Source organism: Chiloscyllium plagiosum, chromosome 9 (assembly GCF_004010195.1).
Source record: "Chiloscyllium plagiosum isolate BGI_BamShark_2017 chromosome 9, ASM401019v2, whole genome shotgun sequence".
NCBI lineage: Eukaryota > Metazoa > Chordata > Chondrichthyes > Orectolobiformes > Hemiscylliidae > Chiloscyllium > Chiloscyllium plagiosum.
Window position 1 is genome coordinate 44,497,360 of NC_057718.1, and position 12,553 is coordinate 44,509,912.

Here is a 12,553-nt window from a genome sequence, read left to right on the forward strand (position 1 = left end):
ATTCAGCAGTTCATCTGCAAGTATCCCCAAATCCCTTGCTTTTGCAGCCTTCTGCAGTTTTTCTCTACTTAATAATACTCTCTTCTTTTGTTCTCCCTTCCAAAATGATCAAACTTCACATATTCCCATATTCTAGGTTCAGGGTTGGTTGGTCCAATTCAGATGGTGGCAGAGGCGTATCCACACAGTGGTGAAAGATGGCACCTGAAGATCGGCAACTTTGACGTTGGTTGGGTCTAGTGTAGATGACAGTGAAGCAGTAGGGGAAGGATGTGGGTGCAGGCATCCATTGATGGTGATAAGACAGCTCAGGAATGATGGGCTCCCTTTAAGGTATAGCTTTCTTTTCTTTATTCTTAAATTATTCAAAATGGTGCCAAATTATGGTGACAAATGAAAGATTTTCACTATATTTTATTCTTACTGTAAAATACCATGTGATAGTAAAATCATTCATTCGTTCATTTGCCAACATTTTGTCCACTTACTTATCAATATCTCTCTGTAAAGTGCATTTCTTTCACAGCCTGTCTTTCCACCTATTTTTGTGATGTTTGCAAATTTAGTTACAGTACATTCACTTCCTTCCTCCAAGTTGTTAATATATATTGTAAACAGTTATGATCCCAGCATTGATCCCTGTGGAACCCCACCAACCACAGGTAAGCAAGTTTAAAAAGAACTCCTTATTCCCACTTGCTGTTTCTATCCATGAGCCAATTTTCTATCTGTTACCAATATATTGCTTCCAACGCCGTGGGTTCATATTTTATACAAAGAGAACAAAGAACAAAGAAAATTACAGCACAGGAACGGGTCCTTCGGCCCTCCAAGCCTGCACCAAACCAGATTCTCCATCTAAACCTGTTGCCTATTTTCTAAGAATCTGTATCCCTCTGCTCCATGCCGATTCATGTATCTGTGCAAATACATTTTAAATGATGCTACCGTGCCTGCCTCTACCACCTCCGCATTACAGGCACCAACCACCTTCTGCATGAAGAACTTTCCATTTATATCTCCCTTAAACGTTTCCCCTCTCACCTTGAACTCGTGTCCTCTAGTAATTGAATACTGCAGTCTGGGAAAAGGTCATTGCTATCCACCCTATCTATATCTCTCATGATTTTGTAGACCTCAATCAGGTTCCCCCTCAACCTTTGTCTTTCTAATGAACATAATCCTAATCTATTCAACATCTCTTCATAGCATTTCCTCTCCACACCAGGCAACATCCTGGTGAACCTCTTCTGCACCCTCTCCAAAGCATCAACACCCTTTAGGTAATGTGGTGACCAGAACTGTGTGCAGTATTTCAAATGTGGCCAAACCAAAGTATTATACAACTGTAACATGACCTGCCAACCTTGTACTCAATACCCTATCCAATGAAGGAAAACATGCCATTGGCCTTCTTGACAACTCTATTGATCTGTGTTGCCACCTTCAGGGTACAATGGACCTGAACACACAAATCTCTCTGTACATCCACTTTCCCCAGGGATTTTCCATTTACGGTATAGTTCGCTCTTGAATTGGATTTTCCAAAATGGAACACCTCACATTTGCCTGGATTGAACTTCATCTGCCACTTCTCCACCTAACTCTCCAATCTATCCATATTCTGTTGTATTCTCTGACAGTCTCCTTCACTATCTGCTGCTCCACCAATCTTAGTGTCATCTGCAAACTTGCTAATCAAACCATCGATACCTTCCTCCACATCACAAACAACTGTGGTCCCAGCATGGATCCCTGTGGAACACCACTGGACACAGTTCTCCATTTTGAGAAACACCCCTCCACTACTACTCTCTATCTCTTGTTGCCCAGCCAGTTCTTTATCCATTTAGCTATTATACACTGGACCCCATGAGACTTCACTATCCCCATCAGCTTACCATGGGGAACCTTATCAAATGCCTTACTGATGTCCATGTATATGACATTTACAGCCCTTCCCTCATCAATCTACTTTGTCACTTCCTCAGAAAATTCCACTCAGTTGGTAAAATATGACCTTCCCTGCACTCAGGAGTCCATCAGTCCATCAGTCCTGAGCTGGCATATCGCCATCAACAACACCTGAGCCGCCAGGTGAACCTCATTGAACTTCTGAAAGTCCAAATACAACACATCTACTATTTCCCCTCTATCCACTCTGTTTGTGACTTCCTCAAAAAACTCTAATAAATCAGTCAGGCATGATTTCCTTTCATGAAGCCATGTTGACTTTACTTGATTAGATTATGATTTTCCAAATGTTCTGCAACTCCTTCCTCAATAATTGATTCCAACATTCTTCCAGCAATATAAGTGAGGCTTATAGTTACCTACATTTTTGCCTCCCTCCCTTTTTGAATAAGGGTGTCACATTAGTTGTTTTCCAATCCTCTATACCTTAAAGGGAGTGCAGAGCTGGCTCATCACCATCAACGATGCCTGAACTGCCATCTCTCCTCCACTGCTTCACTGCCTACCACACCAAACCCAACTAAGGTCAAAGTCATAGTCATAGAGAGTCAAAGCCTTCAAAACTGAGATAATGAGAGTCCAGAGACAATATATTCCTGTTATGGTGAAAGGCAAGACTGATAGGTGTGGGGAATGCTTGATGACTAGAAAAATTGAGGTTTTGGTTAAGAAAAAGAAAGAAGCACATGTCAGGTATAGATATCAGAGATCAAATGAATCCCTAGAAGAGTATAAAGGCAGTAGGAGTATACTTAAGATGGAAATCAGGAGGGCAAAAAGGAGACATGAGATAGCTTTGGCAAATAGAGTTAAGGGGAATCCAAAGGGATTCTATAAATACATTAAGGACAAACGGGCCCCTCAAAGATCAGTAAGTTGACCTTTGTGTGGAACTGCAGAAGATGGGGGAGATACTAATCACATCACTGTTTCCTATGGAGAATGGCATGGAAGGTCTATAATGTGGGGAAATAGATGGTGACATCTTGAAAAATGTCCACATTATAGAGGAAGAGATGATGGAATTTTTAAAACTCATAAAGGTGGATAAATGCCCAGGATATGATCAGGTGTACTCTAGAACACAGTGGGAAGCTAGGAAAGTGATTCAGGGCCCCTTGCTGAGATATTTGTATCATCGATAGTCACAGGTGAGGTGCCAGAAGACTGGAGTTTGGCTAATGTGGTGCCACTATTTAAGGAAGGTGGCAAGGAAAAACCAGGGAACTATAGACCAGTGAGCCTGACATTAGTGGTGGGCAAGTTGTTGGAGGGAATCTGAGGGATAGGATTTACATGTATTTGGAAAGGCAAGGACTGATTAGGGATAGTCAGCATGGCTTTGTGCATAGGGAATCATGCCTCACAAACTTGATTGAGTTTCTAAAAGAAGTAATGAAGAAGATTGATAATGGCAGTGTGGTGGATGTAAACTATTTGGACTACATGGCATTTGACAAGGCTCCTCATGGTAGACTGGTTAGCAAAGTTAGATCTCATGGAATACAAGGGGAATTTGGATACAGGCTTGAAGGTAGAAGACAGGAGTGGCGGTGGAGGGTTGCTTTTCAGACTGGAGGCCTGTGACCACCGTTGTGTCACAAGGATTGGTGTTGGTTCCACTACTTTTCATCATTTATGTAAATGATTTGGATGTGAGCATAAGAGGTATAGTTAGTAGGTTTGCCAGTAACACCAAAATTGGAAGTGTAGTGGACAGCGAAGAAGGTTACTTCAGAGTACAATGGGATCTTGATCAGATGGGCCAATGGGTTGAAGAGTGGCAATTGGAGTTTAATTTAGATAAATGTGAGGTGCTGCATTTTTGAAAGGCAAATCAGAGCAGGACTTATAAGACTCAAAGTTCCTTGAAAGTAGAATGGCAGGTAGATAGGATGGTGAAGAAGGCATTTGGTCAGAGCATTGAGTACAGGAGTTGGGAGGTCATGTATGTGCAATTCTGGTCTCCCTCCTATGGGATGGATGTTGTGAAACTTGAAGGAGTTCAGAAAAATTTACAAGGATGTTGCCAGGGTCAGAGTGTTTGAGCTATAGGGAGAGGTTGAATGGGCTGGGGCTGTTTTCTCTGGAGTGTCGGAGGCAAAGGGGTGACTTTGTAGATGTTTATAAATCATGAGCGGCATGGATAGGGTAGATAGACAAGGTCTTTTCCCTGGGGTGGGGGAAGTCCAGAAACAGAGGGCATAGCATTAGGATAAGAGGGAAAACATTTGAAAGAGATCTAAGGAGCAATTTCTTCACACAGAAGGTGGTGTGTGTATGGAATGAGCTGCCACAGGAAGTGGTGGAGGCTGGTACAATTACATTTAAAAGGCATCTGGATGGGTATATGAATAGTAAGGGCTTAGAGGGATATGGGCCAAGTATTGGCAAATGGAACTATATTAGGTTAGGATATCTGGTCGGCATGGACAAGTTGGACTGAAGGGTCTGTTTCCGTGCTGTATATCACTATTACTTTATGAGTAAGAAAGTATTATTTAAATAGAGAAAAACTTCAATCCTCTTGTGTTTCTCCTGAGCCCAATCAGTTTTGGAAAACTATCCCTGTATTAATATCTGTTAGAATCCTAGGACGCATTTAACCCCATTAACTTGTCTAATACTACTACTTTAGTGATGGTGATTGTGCTTAATTCCTCCCTCAAATTCTTTTATATTAAATCAATGTGCATAGAATAAAGACAGAAGCAAAATATTCGTTGAACTTCTCTGCTGTTTCCTTGTTACCTAAAACTTTCTCCCCAGATTCATTTTCTATGGGGCTTGTGTTTGCTTTTATCTCTCTCTTCCTTTCTGTATACTTAAAGAAGATGTTATTGTCAGCTTTTATATTTCTCCCTAATTTGACCTCGGAGTTTATTTTCTCTCTCCTCATTACCTTTTTAGTCCTCCTTTACGGGATTCTGAATTTATTCAAGTCTTCAGGATTATCACTGAATTTGACCTTCTTATTTGCTTTTACTTTCAACTTAATTTGGTGTTGCCGGTGTTGGACTGGGGTGTACAAAGTTAAAAATCACACAACACCAGGTTATAGCCCAATAGGTTTACTTGGAAGCACTAGCTTTCTGAGCACTGCTCCTTCATCAGGTGGTTGTGGAGTACACAATTGTAAGACACAGAATTAATAGCAAAAGTTTACAGTGTGATGTTACTGAAATTATACATTGAAAAATACCTTGATTGGTTAGATTAGATTACTTACAGTGTGGAAACAGGCCCTTCGGCCCAACAAGTCCACACCAACCCGCCAAAGCACAACCCATCCAGACCCATTCCCCTACATTTACCCCTGCCCCTAACACTATGGGCAACTTAACATGGCCAATTCACCTAACCTGCACATTTTTGGACTGTGGTAGGAAACCAGAGCACCCGGAGGAAACCCACGCAGACACGGGGAGAATGTGCAAACGCCACACAGTCAATTGCCTGAGGTGGGAATTGAAGCCGGGTCTCTGGCGCTGTGGCTCTGGCACCAATTGTTTGTTAAGTCTGTCATCTGTTAGAATGACCATGATAGTTTCACTTCCTTCATACGTAAATCACAAAACTCTTTTTAAAAGGTACATTCTCAAGCTAATTGTAACAATTGGTGTCAGGCCAGATAAGATGTTGAAGGTGTTAGCCCCTTGTGTTCGGTTGTCTGTGCCATTCTAATCTAAAAAAATGTGTTGACAGAGTCTTACATGGATTCATGCAGTTTTTGAGCAAAGTACAATGTAACTCTGCAAGTCTTTCAACTTAATACTCTCTTTAACTTCCTTTGTCAGCCATGACTGGATTATCCTTCTCTAAGAATTCTTTGTCCTTCCTGGGATGTATTTTTGTCATGAATTGCCCATTTAAAAGTCTGCCTTTTACTTGCCTACTACCATTTCTGCTAATCTCTCTGCCAGGTCCACTTTAGCAAACTCTATCCTCATTTATATAATAAAACAAAGAACTGCAGATGCTGTGTATTCGCAATGTTTAATAAATTTATGAAATGTATAAATTTGTTAAATTTATTAACAAACAATTAATATGTATTTACTGGAGAATTCATCATAATTTACATACATGCGGTTATTAGATAAATGTCATACACATTCAGAGATTGTATGGTGTTATAGACCAGACCAAACCCCCTCAAAATATATTAAGAAGATATTCTAGAGCCTTTTTTTCTTATTTTGAAGGTAAGTGTAAGGTGTTGCATTCTAGATGCAATTTGATTAGTCAAAATACTTGACATTAAAGTAAACACACTTTATGTTTACACTACAGTTAAAACACAGACAAAATAAAAAGAAAAGAAAAGAATTGCTTGACAAAATAGTCAATACAGTAACTATTACTAATTATCTATTCCAATATAGTAACATCCCATAAGTGCAGCCTTGGCAAAGGCAAAGTCAGTAAAACAGATAATCTCACATGCAATTCTAGAAGCAGGAAGAGGATCCTATTGTTAGCTGTAACAGAGAGAGGAATAAGAGCTTCCACATCTAGCTGCAAGACACCAGCAACAACTAAAAATCCTGGTTCTAGACCCATCCATTCAAGCTGCTTCTATTGTTCCAACTTAAAAAAACCCAACAAGTCCACCCCACCCTCTGAAGAGTAACCCACCAGGGCAATTTAGCATGGCAAAATCACCTGACCTGTATATCTTTGGAGTATAGGAGGGAACCTGGGCAGAGAATGTGCAAACTCCACATAGACAATCACCAGAGGCTAGAAGTGAACCTGGGACCCTGGTGCAGTGAAGTAGCAGTGCTAGCCACTGTGCCACCCACCATGTAGCCTCACAAGCTGTTTATTCTGTTGGCTTTGAGCTGACTGCTCCTCACCTCTGTCTCAACTTTCTTCATTAAAAGAAACCGACAAAATATATATCTTAATGACATAATATCTTCACAATGGTTTTCCAGTCAGCTGAAACATAATTCTGGAAAAGCATAGAATTTCCAAATATATGCAATGCTTTTTAAAGTCCAGGAGATGGCACTCACTGATAAACTAAGTACTTCTATGGTGAAACACAGGATTTCTCTAATATTTGTATTGAATTAGTGGATAGTGTTTTGTATGACAGCATAAAAATGACAGAGTAGAAAATTAATTTTTATTATGATCCAGAAATCAATTTTTCAGTTATTTTGGCTTGTTTATACCAGTAGTTGCTGACACTTTGACAATTTCACAAAATACATACAACACAGATGGCCTCCTTCTTCAAGGACCGCAATTTCCCCCCCGACGTGGTCGACGGTGCCCTCCACCGCATCTCCTCCACTTCCCGCTCCTCCGCCCTTGAGCCCCGCCCCTCCAACCGCCACCAGGACAGAACCCCACTGGTCCTCACCTACCACCCCACCAATCTCCATGTACAGCGCATCATCCGCCGTCACTTCCGCCACCTCCAAACAGACCCCAGCACCAAGGATATATTTCCCTCCCCTCCCCTATCAGCTTTCCGTAGAGACCACTCCCTCCGCGACTCCCTTGTCAGATCCACACCCCCCACCGACCCAACCACCACTCCCGGCACCTTCCCTTGCAACCGCAGGAGGTGCAACACTTGCGCCCACACCTCCCCCCTCACTTCTCTCCAAAGCCCCAAAGGAAACTTCCATATCCGCCACAGATTCACCTGCACCTCCACCCACATCATCTACTGCATCCGCTGCAGCCGGTGTGGCCTCCTCTATATTGGGGAGACAGGCCGCCTACTTGCGGAGCGATTCAGAGAGCACCTCTGGGCCACCCGGACGAACCAACCCAACCAACCTGTGGCACAGCATTTCAACTCCCCCTCCCACTCCACCGAGGATATGCAGGTCATTGGACTCATCCACCGCCAAACCACAACAACCCGACGGTCGGAGGAGGAGCGTCTTATCTTCCGACTGGGAACCCTCCAACCACAGGGGATGAACATGGACTTCACCAGTTTCTTCATCCCCCCTCCCCCCACATTGTCTCAGCCGGATCCCTCCAGCCCGGCACCGCCTTCCTGACCTGCAGTCTTCTTCTTGACCTCTCCGCCTCCATCCTACTCCGACCTATCACCCTCACCTTGACCTCTTTCCACCTATCACATTTCCAACGCCCCTCCTCCAAGTCCCTCCTCCCTACCTTTTATCTTCTCCTGCTGAACACTCTCTGCTCATTCCTGAAGAAGGGCCTGTGCCTGAAACGTCGAATCTCCTGTTCCCTGGATGCTGCCTGACCTGCTGTGCTGTTCCAGCAATAAAGTTTCAACAATTTCACAATATCTCAACCTCACCAAAATGGAATGAGTCTTACAAGCTGAAAACTAAACTAAGAAGATTTTGTGATACATAAACCCCAAAGATACTTGTCTTGTACTTTTATCCATGCTACGTACAATAGCACATTCGTTCTTGCAATTAATATTCAAAGGAATTCTAAATGCTGTAAAATGGGAAAACTAAAACTGTTAGTTATCTGGCCACGTTCAGCTGTCAGCTTCATGTTGTATGTTTGTATGACAGATCTATTATTGTTTGGTCTCACCCGAGATAAGTTTATCTCATATCCAATGAAAATATCTACTCCTGTTGGTGAGCATTGACCACCACCACCATGAGATCTTGCTCCCTGACCCATGAAACATGTGACTATGTATGCAGTGTAATTTCAAATAGTGCTCAACAAAATGAACCCATTTCTGACAAGGTGCAAACTGGAAATTATATTGAAAAGTGTTATAATCTCCATAGAGACATAAATTTTAAGGAAGTTTTAAAAAGTTGTAAATTTTCTAATTGATGGCTGTAAGAATGATACAAAAAATATTTCACGTTTTAAAATGTTTAGTATAACAAATGACTGAATGCTCTACTGACTACACAATTTTTTTTTATTGTTATTGATTATACTTTAAAATACATAGAGGAACACCTTTTTAGATGTCACACACATCATTTCCTCCCGTGAATTAGCAAACAGTCTACACCTGCATCCACCTATCATCTCCCCACCTACCTTCCCCCAGTCACAACTCCACTCCCCTATTTATCTCTCATCCTTCATTCTTGATGAAGGGCTTATGCTCAAAATGTCGACTCTCCTGCTTCTCAGGTGCTGCCTGACCTGCTGTGCTTTTCCAGCACCACCTTTTTCAATTTTGAGTCTTCAGCATCAGCAGTCCTCACTTTCTCCTCATCCACATATGCTTCCAGCCTCCAATGAACTTTCGTATTCCCGCATCAAGTAGTAATTTCAAATGACTGTCAAATGACTGAATCTCTAATGATCAAAGTAATAATGCTTATTGGAATGCAGACTCAGAGCAAGTCATATGATGTGCTTTATTCTGCCTCAATTTAAAGTTATGTTCCTCAAATATAATACTTTTATAAACCTCATAGTCATAGCATTATCTAATCTGCCTAAAAAACTGGTTGTCTACTCTGTCCAACCAGTTAAAAACTGTAATTTACTCAGGCTGGTAGTGCCTATTAGAATTTTCATAGTGCCATTTTCAATCTTTTAATTGCAAATTGGCCAAAAGCCAGGAAGAATTGTATTTCCCAATCAATGAATCTCCTGCAAAATTGGAACAGCAATGAAGCTCCCATGCAAAATCCAAATTCAATTAAATCATGGAAAGAGTACAAATGCAAAGTAGACCCATCAACTGAATGATATTCCACCTAGCTCTACCTCATTATGAATTTGCTTTATTCCCCTTCCCCCCTCAATGACCTCTGTGTTATCAGATTCCTGCCATGGATTGCTATCTCGATGCTGTGCAGAGGTTTGTATACTCCAATGCTTTAGCAATACCATCTTTCCTGAGTCTGTGGAAATCCTCCCAGTAACCTTGCAGAAAAATATCTGATATGGTCTTCATTTCAAAACAAATCAAGAAAGGATAAAACAAAGAAACATGGATGCTGGAGATCGGAAACAAAAACAGAAACTGCTGGAGACACTCAGCAGGTCTAGCAGCATCTGTGGGGAGAAAGTTGAATTCACACTTCGAGTCCGGTTACTCTTCACCAGTTCTGATGAAGGTGGTCCAACTGAGTTAGTAGACAGCAGAGAGTTAGTGCTCGTGGGTTTTAGGTGGCTGGGAGCAAGTGAGGGAAGATGTTGCAGGCAATAGTTGGAGTAGGGGAACATGCACCTTGGTGGGAGGTGGTTACAATAGAAGAGATAGCCTGTGTGTGAGGCTTTGGAGGGAAGATAGTGGCAATTAGGCTGATGGAGTGGCGAAGGACATTGACCTTCTTTTTACTCAGCTGGCCATTCTTCCATTCTCTGCACTCTCTTTGTTTAAGATCCTAAGATGCTGGCTATCTGGTACTCGGAACGAGGCAATGTTCACATCTGGTATTTCTCCGATAGGATCACCAGGGTAGAGGCAGTCTCTTTCACCTCTTGATTTTCAAGTGTCTTTGAGAATTTTTCTAAGTATTCTACAGTGAAGACAGGGACACATTACATGTTCAATCACTGCTATTTCTTTGCTTTTAATTATCAATTCCCAAGACTCACAGTCTAGGTAGCCAATTCTAGCCTTAATTTTTCTTTTCCTATTTCAGTATTCATAGGAATTCTAATTTCTATAGTATTGGTTTGCTTTCTCTCATATTCTGTTTTCTCCCTCTTTAATAGATTTTGAGTCATTATTTACTGATTGTTAAATTCTGTTCAAACTACTGACCAAGCTAACATCTTTGCAGATTTGTTTAAAGCTTCTTTCAATTTTATGTTATTCTTAATTTGCTTTTTACTCATTGATGGTGCATCCTTATCAAAGAATATTTCTTTCTCACTGTGATAAATTTCTGCTGAGAGTTACAAAATATTGACTTAAAGGTATGCCACTGTCTTAGTTTTTAACTTACTTTCTCAGATTCCACAAACAGTAATTTGGTCATGTCAAGGTGCTCGCTTTTGTCACGTTGATTTGAGAGATGAATATTGGTCAGCACTAACTCCCCTGGTCTTCTTTGAAATAGTGCAACAAAATCTTTTATGTTCATCAGAGTGAGAAGATGGGACCTCAGTTTAGCGTCTCATCTGAAAGACAGCACTTCCAAATATACAGCATACTCAGTTCTGAACTAGAATGTCAACCTTAATTCTTGCTATCAAGTCCTGAAACCAGACTTGAGCACACTACCTTCTCATTCAGAGGGAACGAGAACAACAAACTCTCCGTCCCTGGGTGGTCTTGAACCACCAACCTTTCAGTTAACAGCCAAACGCGCTAACCAATTGCGCCACAGAGACAAGTCTAAGAAAGCAGTAGGAGTGAGAACAACGAACTCTCCGTCCCTGGGTGGTCTTGAACCACCAACCTTTCAGTTAACAACCGAACGCGCTAACCAATTGCGCCACAGAGACAGGTCGAGAAGAGGCAGAGTGTTACCAATGGAGCCACAATCTCTTTCATCTTTGCAGTTTCACAAATTTCTGTCTAATCCTCAGCCTATTTGCTTCTGAAAGCCTGAACAGTGCCTCAGATTCAATTATTCCATGCCAATTTGACCAGCTTCCCAGCTCCCACAAACATAAGCTCATCCAAAACTCTATAATCAGTGTCTTAACTCACACGAAGTCCTATTTATTCAGCGCCACTCTGATTGCTACCTTAAAGGATTTGCAGGCTACCAATGTGTAAGTAATTGGGCTAATTGACAAACTGGTGTTTTCCTTATGGTAAAGAAGTTATGAAATTAGCTGATACCGCATTCATTTTATCACTCTCCTTTCTACCATTGTACCACTACAATTATTTCTACTACTCTCTCTATTATTTTCTCTCATCTTATGCAGCTCCTTATCTTCTATGTGTTCAGAAACAGCTGGATGATGTTCCAAGCTTTGCATAATCTGACCCCAAGCTGCGGAGATGGGCTTAGAGTGAGATGACTATCTTGGCATTTGGCTACCTGACTTGTTTTCATTACATGGGTGATTGGTGTATTAACATGTACTTGTTAGGGAGGTCTCTCTTCAGGTAACAGTGCTCTTCAGAAAGGAATAGAGGATTATAGGAACAGGAGTCGGCCATTCAGTCCCTCGAGCCTGCTTCACCATTCAGTGAAATCATGGTTGATCTGTGGCCTAACTCCATATACCTCCCTTTGGCCTATATCCTTTAATACCTTTGCTTAACAAAAAAAATGTCTATCTATCTCAGATTTAAAATTAACAACTAACCGAGTATCAGCTGCTGTTTGGAAAAGATTTCCCAACTTTATGTGTAGAAGTGCATTCTAACATCTCTTTTGAATGGTCTGGCTGTAATTTTTTTTCTATGCCTCCTAGCTCTAGAATCTCCAAACAATGGAAATATTTTATCTTTATCCACTTTATCTGTTAATATTTTGAGGGGTTTGATCAGATCATCCCTTAATCTTTAAAATTCCAGAGCAAACAGGCCTAGTTTGAATTAACTCTCCGCATAACTTAACCCCTGAATTCCACATGTCATTCTTATGAATCAACATTTGCCAATATAGCCTTCCTAATGTGTGGTGCCCAGTACTGCTCACAGTATTCCAAGTGGGGTCGAACCAGGGTTTTG

The 12,553-nt window shown here is 41.4% G+C and overlaps 2 non-coding genes across 2 annotated transcripts; both read right to left on the minus strand.

The window, feature by feature from the left end:
• Positions 1-11,179: 11,179 nt before the first annotated feature.
• trnan-guu lies at positions 11,180-11,253 on the minus strand. Its single transcript has one exon. It is a non-coding gene; the product is annotated as a tRNA-Asn (tRNA).
• Positions 11,254-11,293: 40 nt separating this feature from the next.
• Positions 11,294-11,367, minus strand: trnan-guu. The gene has a single exon. It is a non-coding gene; the product is annotated as a tRNA-Asn (tRNA).
• Positions 11,368-12,553: the final 1,186 nt, after the last annotated feature.